The following is a 17,362-nucleotide window of genomic DNA, read 5'->3' on the forward strand; positions in this document are numbered from 1 at the left end:
TTCTCATAGCCCCCATACTAATTTCTTCACGAAATATGGTTTTATGGTCTATAAATGACTACAGAATTGCAGTATCCTCACAAAATTCAGGAAAAATAAGTTTAGTGCTAAAAGAAATCACAAGACTAAATTTTTTGTGAATCGGCCCTTATTTGACCATAGCCCCCATATAAAGTTCATTGCTGAAAATCACCTAAACATGCATAAATTTCTTAAAAATATAGTTATCGAGTTGAAATTAGAAACAAAAAATGTCAATATATGTATATAAAATCGCTGTACCAAATTTTTGATGATCGGCCCATATAAGAACCATATTAACATACGCAAATATCCAAAAAAAAAATATATACTGAACCAAAATTTTAAACCGATCTTTAATTTGTATTCAAGAATCATACTACAAGCTTTTTAAATATCGGTCCATAATTTCATAACTCCCATGTATGGTTCACTCTTGATAATAGCGTTGTTTAAATGAAATTCTACTAAATTATCCCTCAAATACTTAGAAATCACGTGCCACTTGCGATAATATCTAGAATACTCATATTTTATTGTAAAGATGAAATTCGATTAAAATAAATAGACATCACGTTAAAATATTTTATGACAATCGAATCACAGTAGGTCATAGCTCCCATATAAGTCCCACAATCCAGAAATATATTAAAGCATATAAACATTAATATCGATATAAAAAATTCCACAGAAATTAGTTTCAAGTAGATAGAAATCATACTGCTTAATTTTGTGACTATAGGTTCATAATTATATATAAGACTCATGTCAGGAATATTCATTAATCTCAAATATATATTAAAATTTTATGATATAACTCATTTCCATATGCAAAATTTTTGGAAAATAATCTAAAATAACCAAAAGTAATCTTTGAAAATAGTCGGATTATTTTTTGATTACTTTTGATTTTTTTTTGATTATTTTCTCGTAATTGCAAGTAATCTTGATTATTTTAAGATTATTTGTAATCGTAATCAATTAGTAATCGTGCAAATCTGGATATAATCGTAATTTAATCATTACATCACCTTTCAAAAAAAAGTAATCTAATTACTAATTATTATGATTAGTAATCATTATTTAACAGCTATGCTTTAAGGTGGGTGTCGGGGCAATATTTTTGCACGTTACAAACATCTGCTCAAACCCAATATAGCCTTCCCACTATAGAGTAGGGTATAATTATAAGAATCGGTCCATGATTTCTCCTAGCCCCCATACAAATTTCTTCCCGTAATATGGAATTGCAGAATTGCAGAAATATGGAAATACAGAATTGCAGTATCCATACAAAATTCAGCTAAATCTTAAAATCTTATAAATATCGCTAGTAAGGTGAAATTCGACACAAATAATCCCCAAGTATACAAAAGTCGTAGCACCGAATTCTATGAAGATTCAGACAAAAAGGTTCGACACTAAACAGTATCTGATAATCTCGTCTATCAAGGTCTCTAAAATAAGCTTGAAGCTGCTATATAGGAGACCTTTGAATAACAGGGAACTAACTTTTAAACAAGAATAATTATTGTCATATGTTTAATGTAAAAAAAGAATTTTGGGTAATCTTCTGCGGATATTTGGAGAGTACGGCGGATTCATCTCGCCTGAGAATGATACTATCGAATGATACGTGACAGGGTTTATTATAAAACTAGATGTTTTTTTACTTAAATTATTTATTTTAATTAGCTTATGCCAATAGGTTTCGAAATCCTATTAAAAACGTAGAGAAAATGAAATTAGACGTCATTTCGTCATATCAACAATTTTGCGTTTTTACATTTTTGGTTGATTTCCTTTAAATAAACCGAATTATATTAAAATTGGTAATAAAAACTTTAAATACTGCTGAAATGTATAAAGGGTCCTTATTTATTTTCATTTACATGACAACAGTTTAAATTTCGGAAAAGTAGACACAATTATCTTCTTGCGATATATAATTCCTCATGCTAGATAAATGGGCGCAAAGCTTATCGTTACACAGTAAAATTGCACTTTTCAAAGCCTTGCATTTGATAAGGCTATTCTGAAATAGAAAGTCAAACTCTTTCGGAGCAGCCCAGACATCTCTTGTTGGTATTCTGATCACATATTCTATAATCCGTCCGCAATCTCAAGATGATTCGATGATGTTAACTAGCGCTTATCTAGCAACATCTCCAGACTGACTTGAGGAGTAGAACCGATAGCATCAGCAATAATAATACAGCCTTATCTCATATCATATGCATATCTTTAGCCGAGTGTACAAATTTCAAATCGCATTTTATTGCCTGTTTATATGTTAGTTGGAGTCTGATTGCCTCCGGCTTATAAACTGTATTTCGATCATGTTTGTATAATGGTAACACATTTCATTTGTATGTACTTGTACGTATATGCCTAAAAGATGTATTTTTGTTGCTGGTGCTAACGCTGTTTGGCTTTTGGTTTTTTTGACCAATTGAGAGAGAAAGAAATGATAGAAAATTTATGCGCTGCACCAAATACCGCCAACGTAAGCAATAAATCTCATTTCATGCACCATCCGCCATACAACCAGCCAACCATCTATACTTACTCTAAGCCAAATAAACAACAACTACAACAAATACAAGGATACAAAACAGAGCAATAATAGCAACTGCAACAACAACAACAAAATGCATCTGGTAACATTGACCATTTTTAGTTTATACCAAAACCCTTTTATAGTTAACGCTAATGTGGCCAAAATGAACTTGACACTTGAATGCCCAATTAACAGTTTGCAGACTTTGCCGGTCAAAAGAAAACGAATTTAAACCACAACTTCATAGCTGAAGTTTTCAAAGGGGGAGAAACAAACAAAACTTTGTTTATAAAACACTCGAAAAGTCGTTCAAAGAAAACAAAAGAATTTTGTTTATAGATCGTAGAGACTCGTAGAGAGAAACAAATAAATAAAGAATTGAATTTGGCCAATTTTTATTCACTTTTGGGAGGTAAAATAATGTAAATTTTCTATTAAAATAAACAATTAGGTGAACTATTAAAATAATTTAGTTTACGTTTGTTTGGTTTAGTTTATGCTATGTATATTTGAATACATGTAAGTAAATATATTGAAAATACATATAATAATACTAATAATATTTATAAACTTTCTAAAAAGCCTTTCATAATTTGAAATAAAATGAAAGGTACTTTTTTCCAGTACATATTCCAGTACGTACTTATGTTTGTATGTTACTAGTGAAAACAGAACTATTTTTGGTAAACAATCATAATTCTCAATACATTGTAATATGAATGAAATAAAAAAATATTCAAATTGGGGTTATTGAGGCTTAAATCGAAGAATGTAGAAATAGTGTTAGAATATTTTTCGTCTTGAGAAAGGCGCATATTAATTAGGTTGACCCATAGTTTAGACTTTTTGCCATGTTTGATGCTCCCAAGGTCTAAAATTTTACTCCGTCATATAGAAATTAATTGCTAAAAATTTTAGCAAAGTCGGATAATGCTTAGACATTTCTCATTTTATTTTATTATTCATTGAAAAAAAAATCCAATTAAAAACATTTGTCATTTACCCCTATACACACATCCTCAGAAGTGAGTATGTGTATATACCAGTGAATTTTATTATTCAACTCAATCTCCAATAAACCGAAACCTTGAAATTTTAATCTATTGGCAGATTTCAGGATTTTCATTATCATAAAAAAAATTAAATCATTTTTGGTGTTTACTTACTTTTGAGGCTCACTGTATGTTTAAATATAAAATATAAAAAATTTAATTGTGGTTTGTTAAAAATACGTTTCGTAGTTTATTTTCTAATGATTTACTTATTTACAATTTTCTAATTTTAAATTTCTAGAACATTATTTACCCTATTATATCTGGGGTCTAAATTGTCCAAGACAGTAAAGTTAGACCTTGATTTTGTCATAGAGTAAGTTCGGGTAATATGGTATAGGCGGGTAATGTGATATAGCTACTTTTCTCTAAAACTAAGAGAATATAAGTACGGTACCAAGCTTAAGAGTTTTATGATCTCAGAAAATTAACATTGGGTGAGTGTACTTCATTTCTGCAGCTCATGGAAATAGTCTGTTGTAAAAGATCAGTGTGATCTTGTGGTAGACTATTTTTGTGATCTGTTAAAAATATTTTTTTTCTAAAATCACGTGTTTTAAACTTCAATAATTTAATTTTAAAGTCAAATGGGAATATTTTGCTATTGAATAACACATACAACAATATAGCATATTTAGGGTCATTATTACAACTTGCCGTTATAGTTAAAGTTACCTTTAAGGTACCTTTTTCTATTGCTTAAAGTTACCTTTAACTATAACGGCAAGTTGTAATAATGGCCCTTAGTGTATTTGTTTAATTTTATAATAATTTAACCATATCCATTGAAGATGATTTAAATAAAACGCAACTCATTTACAAATTAAAATATTATTTATGCATCGGTTATGTGGATTAGTATACAATATTAACAGAACATGGTATACCACATTACCCGCCAATTTTTTCAATGGCTTGTTTATGGGTTTCTTATCTTTTTCCCAAATTTCGCTGAAACTTGAACTTAAAAGACTTATTTACTTTGATGGAGGTATACCTAACACTTGTAGTAGAACACCAGCTGAGAACTGTTCCAATCGAATTAAGATTCTAAAAATTATAGTCAAATAAAAAAATAGGTATACCATATTACCCGAACTTACTCACCGTTTGTAACATATCGAAATATTGGTCGTAGAATCAAAAAGTATATGTATTCTCATAAGATTCTAACACTATCTAGCTATGTCCGTTAGTCTGTCTGTATGTTGATTACACGATAGGACCCAAACGAAAGGAGGTAGTTTATAAGGTTTGTTTGGTATTGAAAATGGGAAATATCGGTCTATGATTTCACCCAGCCCCACACAAATATCCCCCGGAATACTGTTGGAGCAGCCATAAATATGTTGATTATGCGGCAATCCTGATCAAATTCTGTACAAATGAGTTCCAAGTACTATACAATTATATTGTGAAGTATGAACGACATATATTCGCGTAATCATTTCTTGCGATGAAAAATGGATCCCTTACGATAACCCGAAGAATAAGAGATCGTATGTGAAGCCCGGCCAATTAGCAGAATCGACACCAAAGACAAATATCCATGTCGTTAAGGTAATGCTATGTAAAAGGATATTATCTATTATGAGCTTCTGATATCTGGCAAGACATCACATGGAACCTGTACCGAATGTCAAGAATATGCTGCCAGACATAAAACCGTAATATTCCAGACAACGCTAGGCCACATGTTGCAGTACCTGTTAAAAAGAAGCGGTTGGGAAGTTTTGCCTCACCAGCCGTATAGACCAGACCTTGCTTCGCCTTGCTACCATTTGCTTCGATCGATGACAAAAATTAAAACAGTTTTTAATTTGTTTTATTTTGAACATTTAATTTTTAAAATTTTTCTAAAAATATTGCCAAAACACGAATCTGCAAATAAAATGAGCAACCGCTAAATATCCGCTATTTATATTTTTTTTATATGACAGAGTAGAATTTTCGACCTTGGAAGCATGGAAAATCCGATAAAAGCAAAATATGGGCAACGTAATTTTGATGTATTAAAATGAACCGTTCACCTACGAACTCTTTTCCAGAATTTTCTTTCTAACTGCTGGTATTTATACTTTTACTACATAATTATTTTAAAAAATTAAAACTTCATTTTATATATTTTTTGTGTTCACATATTTATTTATTAAATTTAATTCAGTTGTTTATTTGTTAAATTTTTTTGGTTTTCGAAGTCTACAGATAATAATAAAAATGGTTGTATGTATTTTTTTTTAAATAAATGTAAATATTTTCACAATTTTAATGAGAGTTTTTATTTGTATTGTATTGGTTTTTTCTTTGTAATTATTTTAAGGATTATAATGGTTTGTTATATAGTTTTCATTTTCATTTGTTTTGGTTTTTGTTTTTTTTGTATAAATATTTAACAAAAAAGAACTAATTTATTGTTACTTTTGTTTTTTTTTTAGATAAAGTACTTAATGACAAAAGGTACGATTCTGATTTTTTTTTATTCAATGTGTTTAATTAATTTTAAATGAAGTGTATTGCACTACTTAAGCAGTATAATGAAACGTAGATGTTGTAACTATACAAAGGATATGAAAGGAAATGATGATACGACAAATATATATATATACTACATTAATTAAATATACAATGATAATACAATTCACAATCACTTTTAGTTTATAAATGCATTTTGTTTAAATGTTTTTGTGTTGTATGGACAAATTAGAAAATAAATAATAATAATTTTATATCAAATCAACAGGCCCAATCAGTTATTTTCATTACTTTTAAGGCAGAAAAACTTGAGACTATGCCTATTAACTAGAAGGTCATTTACATAAAATAATTTGGATTATGATTCCATTTCAGTATCAAAACTTCAGGGAATTGAAGATCTTCAACTGTTTCCATCTAATTCATGAAGAAACAAGTAAGAGATCTATATTCGACTGAGCCGAATATTATATACCCCTCAAATTTTTGCTTCAAAATACAATTTTTATATATTTTTAGGTAAACAAAATTTATTTTTTTTCAAAAGTTGTTAAATTTTATTTTTTTTTAAATTTTTTTTTTTAAATTTTATAAATTTTTTTTAAAAAAAATTTTTTTGGTTTTTAATTTTTTTTTGGGGAAAAAAAATTCGGGTTAAAAAAATATTTTTCCCGATTTTGACCCATTGTAGGTCCAACTTACTATTGTCTGATATACGTCGTTGCAAAGGTCTTTAAGATATCTAGTATCATTAGATATCCATATTGTATATATTAATGACTTAGTAATCCAGATATAAGTCAAAAATAGGTCAAAAATCGAGGTTGTCCTGGGTTTTTCCTCATATCTCAGCCATTTGTGGATCGATTTTGATGATTTTAAATAGGAAACTTCTCGAAAGCATGTCTGACAGAATTATTAAAGAATTGGATCCCGAAGATATCTGGGGTTTTCAGAAAATTGATTTCAACAAACAGACGGACAAACAAACAGGTGGACATGGCTTAATCGATTTCGCGATATACCGTTCTCACGAAGGCGAAGGGTATAAAGAAAACAGCTAAACATTATTTGCCGTACCCTTTCTGACTTTCAATCATAGATGACTTGCGATCAGTGTCCTTGGTTAGCAGCCTGATTATTTGTAAAGGCAGGCACAAGAACCTTGAGAACCTTAAGAAGTACAGTGGTATAGGAAAAAAGAGGGAAATAAATCTGTAACTTCTAAACGGTTAGCTCGTTTTAGAATAAAACGGCACGTGTGTAAAGAGGAAGTGTTTTCGAGTTTAAGTTTTGAATTTAGACCTCTTGGACCTAGCAGTGATGCTACCATGGGTCCCCAAAATATGACACCTCGGGTATGTTACATTTTTAAAATGATCCTATTACTTCGTTTGTGTTCGGATTTCCAAAAATTACATCTCCAAAAATGACATGCGAATAGGAGATATTCGCATTTGAAAATTAAATTTTAAAACTTTAAAAAAATAAAACTTTTTTATCCAGTTTTATGATAACAGCGGGTCCAAATATTTCCCGATTTTCTCCTTTTTACTTTTATTTAACTATCAATAAATGTATATTTTAAATAAAAAATTATTGTTTAAATATAATGGCCCATAATCATAGTCAGAAATAAAGAATACTTTAAGAGAATTAAACTCGACTTTACTCTAGAGTGGACTTTAGGTCTATCATAGACAAGTTAGAGTATACTTCTGACGTTGAAGTCGACTTTAAATATAAAACTAGCTGAAGCTGTTATTAACTCGTTTAACAACAGCATCAGCTGTTCTTCACCAAGTAAAAAAGTTCGGCAGAAAGCAAAAAATGTTTAAGTTACAAGATATTGGTAGAGATTTTGAAATTATTGAACAGTTATCAATAAAATTAGTACCAAAATATTCTAATTGTGATATTCATCTTATATATTTTATTTTTCCACAACAAACAACTTTTTTTCATTAGTTGTCCCGGTTACTTTTATTGTTTACCTTTTTTTTTTTTTTTAATTTTGTATGTCAGCTGTTCAGCGTTGCCACTTGTCTGTATTTTGTTGTATATTGTATGAAAACATTTTCTATATTTGCGATGGCACCCAGTTAAAGTCGGTTCAATTTAAATACTTTAATTTTGACTATAGTTGCAAACTAATTAAAAGCAGGTTTTTATTTTAAAGTTGTTTCTAAAAAGAACCGACTTTAGTGTTTGACTATGATTATGGGCCAATGAGTCCAAAGTCTATGCATTTGAATTTAAAAATTGCGATATTTCGCTAGTTTCCTGGGAAAAAAGTTTTTTTTTTCTTTTTAAGTTATCTACAAAATTTCTATGAAGATGTTTAAGGAATTTATACTTTTTGAAATGCTAACTTTATATAAAATATTTAGGTGAAAAAAGAATTGCAAACATCCAAAAAACGCCTATTTTTTATGTAAAATTCAACTTAGGGGCAACAATTTCTAAATCACATAGTCAAAATCAAGATATGGTAACTCTTTGTGTGGCGCAATATGTTCTTAATTATCTTGTGAAGGGTTCCGATAACCTCGCCTAAAAAATACCATATTTTTTTCAAAACTTTTTTGGGAAGTGCGGAATTCCAGATAACAAATTTCAAAAGTTGTTTTTATTTTTCCATTTTCAATAGAAAACTCTATATAACTGTATAATTTCTTAAAAAAATATTGATGAATAAAAATTTAATTTTAATTTGAAAAATTTCTATCTTTGCAAATACTTAATAAAAAATATTTTTTGTCATATTCTTTTAAAAAAATATCTATATCTATAATTTCTCTGAGTATGTTAGCACCAATTCTCTTGCACTCTCTACAAACATATTCATATTCTCTTTTGTTTAGTCGGCACTGAGATAGCGACGAATGCACATGCTAAACGGGCGTATTTCTATTTATTCAAGACCACTGAAAGAAATATTTAAATTGTTTAATATATTTTGATCTTAAAAAAATTATTGAAGTGTTGTTTCGTTTTCTCAGCATATCTAGGAAAAGCAAATCCTGCAATTCCAAAATATTCAAATAATAATATGGAGTAAAACTGTTTAACGCACGGTCAAATTCGTAACATTGACTACCTTATATAACGAACGTTTCAAAAATTGTATGCTCGATATAACGAATGGTGAGAAAAAACAAACAAAATGAAACAAACAACCAAATTTTTAACATTGATAACCTTATATAGCGAACTTTTCGAATATTGTACGCTCAATATAATGAACAGAAAGTATAAAAAACAAAAGTATAAAGAATGTAAAAATAAGAAAATAAGTCGTTACAGTACCGTTTTCAATGGTTACTCTCTTTAAAAATAGGTGCTGTAATTTTTTCTATAGTTTTAATTGCTTGTTTCACAATATCATATAAGCGAAAGAAAACTGATTCGTTCACATAAACATGAAGGTAGGGAATCCAAAATCAGTTTTCTTTCGCTTAGAATGCGAACGAAATCTTTCATTCAATATTGTGAAACAGGCAATAATTGTGCAAGTGTTCATGTGAATTAAATATGGGAAACCTTAGAAGAATTTCATTGAAAGAAAAAGTAAAAATTTAAATGAATGAACGAAATATGGAATAACAAAGTTCTCAACATTTTGAAGAAAATAAAACAAAAATTTTATCGTGACTTTCCTGTAAATTATCTTCACACAAATTAAGTCGACTCTTCAAAATTTGTTTTTTTTTTTAAATGTTTATCCCTCAGTTTAATTTTTAACAGGTTGAATCATTTTCAGAATCGAAATCCCTTACAATGAAGGCTTTATTAATACGATATTCATTCCTCGATTTTTACGATATTCATACCTCCTAATGTCACACAGCTCATCCAACCTAGGGATCAAAACGCCATACGTTTAGTTAAATTCCAATACAGAAAAAAAACATCTCGATATTTTAGGCGTTTTCTACTTTTAAGCCGTTTTAGGTAGCAAAGAGTAATATTAAATGTTTAAGCAAATAAATGGGAATTCAAAATTTAGGCCCTAATTTTGTAAATCGCGTCACCAAAGTGATATTTATATGGAAAGCAAAAACAAAATTTCAAAAATTTTAAAAATTTATTTTTGTTTTATATACAAAATTTTCAAATTATGAAAGGCAAATCAACGTTTGAATTTTGGTGCGTTTGTTCTGTTAAGAATTTGTATATAAAACAAAAACAAATTTTTAAAATTTTTGAAATTTTGTTTTTTGCTTTCCATATAAATATCACTTTGTGAAGTGATTTACAAAATTAGGGCCTTAATATCTATTATTTCGTAGAAAACCTTTGTAATCTTTTCATATGCTATTTATTGTTAAACTAACTAGGAAAGGATCTTCAAATGGTCGCAGAGTATTGAAATTTACAAATGAAAACAATTGAGTTTAGACGCATCTATTTTAAGCACTTTCATACAGCTAAATAAATGTTTCCAATTTTATATTGACTTGATATGAAAAACTGAAAAATAATAATAAATTTATAAATTATTGTAATAAATTAAAAAAAAATCCAATTTATAAAAATGTTTAATTTTATTATTAATCTAAAACAAGACTAGTTTGAGTGAAACCAATACAAATATTGCACTTATTTTGTATCTAAATAAACAAATAAATATTTAAAATAATAAAACTATAATACACTATTTGTTACAAATATTTAAGTAATAAAAAATGTTTAGATTTTTATGTTTTATTTAATTTAAATTTAATAAAGATTTTTAAGCCTTATTAGCGCTTATAACTGGATTTTATATATTTTTTGTTTTGTTTATATATATTTCATATTAAATACCAATTTTAACATTTCATTTTTTTTATAATATTTTTTTAAAATTTTTACTAAAGCCAATTTTTGGTTGTTGATTTTTTTTCTTTTTTGTAATTAATTAATATTATTAATGATTTTCTTTTCATAATGAAGATATGATAACTAATTGCTAACGTTGATTTAATTTCTTTGTTTAAATTGTTTTTGCCGCTTTTTTTGTGAATGAATTTTGAATTTATCTATGAGATTTGTTTTAATTAATTTTTATTACGTTTTTTTTTATATTTAAATATTCAACAACAATACAGTAACCACTTTTTTTGTTTTATTGGTTTAGTTTTGGTTTTTCATTATCAGTTTGGTATGTTTCTTAAATTTAAATAATTTACATTTTGTTTTAGTTTTATATATATTTAATGAATTGTTTAAGGAATGTTTTTCTTTTATTGTTAAATATATATGTTTTTTTTATTAACTTGTTTTTATTACTTAGTTTTTCTGGTTGTTTAATAAATGTTTGTTTTTGTTTTGTTTGTTTTATTAGGTAAAATTGTTAAATGTTGTTTGTATTTTTACCGGTTTTATTAAATGCTTATGTTTCGAATAGATAAAGTTTTTGAAATGTTCAAAAGTTTTAGAGAAATGCATAATAAACCCTTTAGTAGCTTAAAGGTTTGCTTAAATTTGGTGGGGTTGTTTTTAAATCGTCTCCATTTTTTATTTGTTATTCTGTTAAAGAGCTTTATGTTGGTGTTTAAATGAAAAACTGTTCTACAATTTTGAATATAATAATACATTTTTTGTACCTAAAGCAATAAGATGAACTGTAAACTATATAAGTGTAGACTTAATGTGCTTTTTATGTAGGAAAATCTACTCAAACTATAGAGAAATAGGAAATGCATATTTAGCTCATATGATATTGATTTTATGACTTCAACTTCAATTTCCAAAATATCTGAACAACGTCCCGATGTCCTGGGGCACCTTTCCCTTAATTCAGTTTTTACAAGCGACTAAAAACTTTCCACATGCCGAAGTTCTGGACATTTGGGTGGATTTGCCTCCAGTGATACAAAAATTACATTATTGCTTGAATACCACTCTAAGGCCATTTTTCCATAGTGGATCATGATGCCAAATCGGGCCAGAAATATGAAGGCACTCAGTGTTGTTTTAAGAAAGGTAAAAGCCGTTTTTGTAGACACTTCGTAACATATATTTCTGTGCTTATCATGCCTGATGTCAGAAAAGATTGGCTTATTTTGCTACAACTGCAAATGGATTGCCACACAAGAAACTTCTTGGGGAATTTTGTTTGTTTTTTTGTCCAGTATTATTCTTGAGCATTATCTCGTCCATCAGCCACATAAAAATCTTGACGCGGAAGTTGTGAAAAGTCTGCCACTACTTAAGTTTCATCATCCATCACACAACAGGTGTTCTTTTTTATTTTACCTCAATTTTTCGCTCATTATTTTCTGAATTGCGTTCTGGTACTTTCTGAACTTTATACGACTTCAACCAAGCATTAGCTTTGACTCTGCGTACAAAATAATCAGAGCATTTAACTTTACGACCTGCTTTTCTCATAGACGTGTTCGGTGATCTTCGAAAAAGTTGTTCGACTTCTATTGTCACAACAATATCTGTTAGATCTTTTTTTCTTCCTGATCCAGATTTTGTTTCAATGCTCATGTCTTCTTTATACTGTTTAATGGCCTTTGAAACAGTATGACGATGAATCTTCAAATCTTTTGCCTTTTTTTTTGAAAGTCCATATTGGATTTTTTTGAACGGTTATAAATATTTTATCACTCACTTTTTTTGCTTTCGATTTTGACCGCAATATTAGTTGAAAATTAGTGATTTCGAACAGATAATACCTGACATATTTTTAAAAGCTAACGTGTTAAAAATATTATAATTTGTTGGACCAAGGTTAAGTTTGATATAGAAGGAAAACACTCTGCCCTTGATTATTGCTGATTGCCTATGGCAATTTGATATGAACCAGAATATAACCGCTTGGATAGGCCACAGAATGTATAAATTTCGAATGACCCAAAAAGAAAAGACACTCTCAACGTGATATTTTATCCATTATGCAGATAACATTACGATATTGATCACATTTTATGTGAGAGAGAACTCAATGTAAATCCGCAAAGGATGGAAATTCATATGTTCATCAGAAAAGAATAATTCCAGGTTATGAATGACCTATATTTCAAAACAAGGCAAAATAAATAACAGAAAAAGGAAATAACAATCGAGTAGTTACCGATTGAAGACTATCCTGAAAACCGCACATTGATAGAATTATACAAAAAGCACACTGCAGAATTATGATACGCGCGAAGTGTAGTACGATCTTAAAATCATACATTCCTCGATAGTATGAATATTAGTATTCAATATTTTCAAACAATACTGCACTTCATAGGTATTTGTAATGCAATCGAAAAATTTGGTCTCCCGATCAGTGTTGCCAGGAGCTGGCGAAAAAAGAAGCTATATTGGCTTCAAAAAAAGGCCAGAAAAAGCTAAACCTCTTTAGAAAAAAAGCCAAAAAAAAGCTAAAATATTATTAAGAATTTTGGTTTTTTTAAATAAAAAATTAGAAAATATGTTCATAAAATTCATCTGCTTTACTTAAAGGAAGTACTAAAAAGTTAAATACTAGATTAACCATGGACATTGTTGGTTCTATATTTGTCCATTTGTAGTTTAATATATTCTGCCCCTGAGCCTTAAGCTTCGTAATTTTATCAGCACTTTAATTTTTCACTATCAATATGACATAATATATTTTTTTTGGTTTTACTACTTTATTATCAACGGGAAAAAAATTGATTTTGCGTAGAGTTTTCATATGGGAACCTTTGTCGCAATTGCTCAATTAGTTTAATTTGTCGTATTATTTTTGTCATAATCTTCACTAATTAAAACGTTCTTTATTTTATCTCTCATTCATCAAACTAGTATGAAAAATGTGTCAAAAACATTAAACAATTTTCAATTGGCGACGATAATGGATCAAATTCCTTGAATTTTAAATCAGAAAACAGCAAATGATTTATTTACTTTTTGTACTTTGTGCAATACTGGTTTTAAAAAAAGATGGTACGTCAAATTATAATCAGTGTATTAATTACTTAAAAGTTTGGCTTTTTAGAATTGCTGGTTTGACGAAATTAAAACAAAATGGGTTTTAACTCGAAGCATAGATCCACAAGACGTTTAACGGCTATTGATCGCCATCGAGTATCACAAGCCTTCAAGTGTTTGTGGGGCTCTTGTCCATTATATAATGATGAATATAATGTGTAATAACAATTTTGTCTTGAAAGAGAATTTGCTAGACATTTAAGCTTTCAGATATAAAATACTCTATTTCATTTTGAACCACTTGATATTGGCAATTGTTATTTGTTCTTTTAATACTGCACAATTCTTGAGTATGTTGAAAAGCTAAATGAAAATCAGTAATGAATTAAAAGTGAAAATGGTTCACAAATATAAATTTAGCCTTTTTATTTACTCTTTAGTCTCTAAATTTTTAGCCTTTTTTAATTTCAAAAAAGGCTATTTTGAAATTAAGAAAAGGCTAGAAAAAAGCCACGAAGCTACAACCAAAATTTCGAGGCTAAAGAGTAAATAAAAAGGCTAAATTTAGCCTCAAAAAGGCTAAACTGGCAACACTGCTCCCGATCATAATATTGTCTATCAGGCTGAGCTCATGGCAATTACGGAGAGTATTAAATGATTGGATATGATTGATAACGAAGTAATCAAGCGGTTATAAAACCAAATATATAGATACTGTTGAATGTTTTACATTGTAAGAATGAAATAAAATCTTGCCTTAATTGCAAAAATCTTAAGATAATCAAGTATATTTGTATATACGAAATGGGTAAGTCATTTCATTGGTATCACTAAAATAATTACTTAAAAGTAATGACTATATAACTCATTGATCGTATGAACTTACAGATACGGTTATCAGCAATTAAAAAAAATTCGGTAATGCATCAGTTGAAGGCTGGTTTTATACGAAGGCGGGTCAAATGAAATACAGGTTTTTGGATACAAAATCATTTTATTTTTCAACATAGTCTTCTTTGATCTCTATGTACTTTGTCCAACGCTTCTCCAATTTCTTTAACCGTTCCAAAAAATAAGATTTGTCGAGGTTATCAAAATAGGTATTTGTTTGTGAAATGATTTCATCGTTGGACTCAAATCTTTTTCCGCCGAGCCCTTTCTTCATGTTTGGAAACAAGATATAGCCACTCGTGGCTAAATCCGGAGAATAGGGCTGATCATAGTTCAAGGATTTTTGTCATGGAAACTGCACATGTGTGCATACTTGTATTGTGAAAAAGTACTTTTTCTTGTCCAAATGCGGTCGTTTTTGCCAAATGCGGTCCAACCAATAAGTTGCATAATAGTCACCATTGATTGTTTTACCATTTTGAAGGTAGTCAATTTGGATTATACCGCTGAAAAATCCACCTTGGCCTTCTTTGGTTACGATTTACCCCAGGAAACCCACTGTTTGCTTTCTGGTGTGTTGGGGTGGATTCTCATTTCCACGTCCACGTTTACGAAACGGAGCAAAAACTCGTCCATATTGCGGTTGAACACTCCTGCAAAGTTATCACACGATTGAGTTTGTGGTCGATTGCGAGCAAATGCGGCACCGATCTTGCGAAAAGCATTATCATACCCAAGTGATCATTTATCATTTAAATCACTGAGATATGTGAGATGTCTATGGCTTCCACAATTTCTCGCAAATTTTTTCGGGTGTGGAGACCTCAACTGGGCGTCCAGAAGGTTCGTCATCTTCCGTACTTCTACGGCCACAACAAAAAATCAGTAAACCACACGAAATTCACTTTTTTCCCTTTTCTTCTCAAGTCACGCGGTATTCTGCGAAGCTTGCTAAAATTTTGAAAGGGACATTGCTTCCCTTCAGTTTAGAGTAGGGGAATTCAAAAAGTCACTGACTCATTGACCCGCCCTCTTCTATTGAGAAATTTGTAGTGAATATTAAGAGAACGCGAAAAGTCTAATGTGTTTTATAATAATTCAGCGTCGACCAAATGATGTCTAAGTAATGCAAATGGTAAGTAAAGGGCCTTCCAATAGGGTCTGTCGTTTATTCGGTTTGTTTTATCAAATCTCCATGGGCTATTTTGTTTTGTTCGGGAAAAGTTCTGCGCGCTTCGTCCACTTTACGGTGAGGCCCATTTCTGGATAAATATGTACGTTAACAAACTAAATTTTCGAATTTGGGACAATTCCAATCCACATGTGATGCAATGATTCCTTGACAACGACGTTCGCCAGGCCATTAGCGTCGGCGGCGAGCTTTATAGGTCGGTAATTGCCATATTCTTTTGGCCTGAATTGAATGATATGTATACCAACGACATGTGGCTTCAACAGGACGGCGAGCCATACAGCTGATGCCACATTGGACATTCTGCAAGAGCGATTTGAGGGCATGGTCATCTCACAAGGAGGTGATGTGAACTGGCAACCGATATCGTGCTATTTGACCCCCTTAAATTTGTTCTTGTATGGTTTTCTTAAGTCGCAGGTCCATGCGAATAAGCCACAAACTACAGCGGCCCTCAAAGCTAACATAACCCATGCTATAATTCAAATCTGCCAGATTTACGCGCCAGAGTCATGGAAAATTGGATATTTCGCAGTCACGAACAGTTGCACGATGTGTAAGTGCCTAATGAAAGATCATTTAGTATTCATTCGTCAAAGATTCTTCTCTTAGGAAAAATCTTTCGTTTGATACAGCTGTCGCGGAGTAGACAATATTTGACCGAGAGAGACGGGACTCTTTCGGATCTAATTGTCTGGGTAAAATAAAAAAAGTATGTTAATCAGAAATAACATGTTAACAACATTTTTGTGGGATCTAATTAAACTATTCATTTTTAGATATTTAACTTACAGAAAGTATATTCTAACAGATTTGGAAAGGTTTTCTTATCTAATTAAGCACTGATTACCCTTGATATATAGAGTTTTAAAGCAGATCATATTGAAATGTTGTGTAAATAGTGAAGGTATTCATGTCATAATTTTTAACCTTTGCGGATTTGCAAACTTTTGAATAATCACAACAAAAGTTCGAAATTTTGAAAAACTTAAAAATGGTGACATGAATATTTTGAGTTAAAGTATCCGTATTGAAATAAAATTATTAAAATTATTTATTAAGCATTTAACTAGTTGTGGCACTAAATAATCTCTGTGTTAATTTTGATGTAAAATACAAATTTTCCTTAATAACGACCAAATGTCAACAATGAATGTGGTATGAAAGAGATCTTGTTCATAAGTACTAAAAATAGACAGAAATAGAAAAAAAGAAAGAAGATGAAGAAGAATTTTAAGCAACTGTAATTTGAATTTAGAATTTGAAATTTGTTTGTTG

This window comes from Calliphora vicina, chromosome 1 (assembly GCF_958450345.1).
Source record: "Calliphora vicina chromosome 1, idCalVici1.1, whole genome shotgun sequence".
NCBI lineage: Eukaryota > Metazoa > Arthropoda > Insecta > Diptera > Calliphoridae > Calliphora > Calliphora vicina.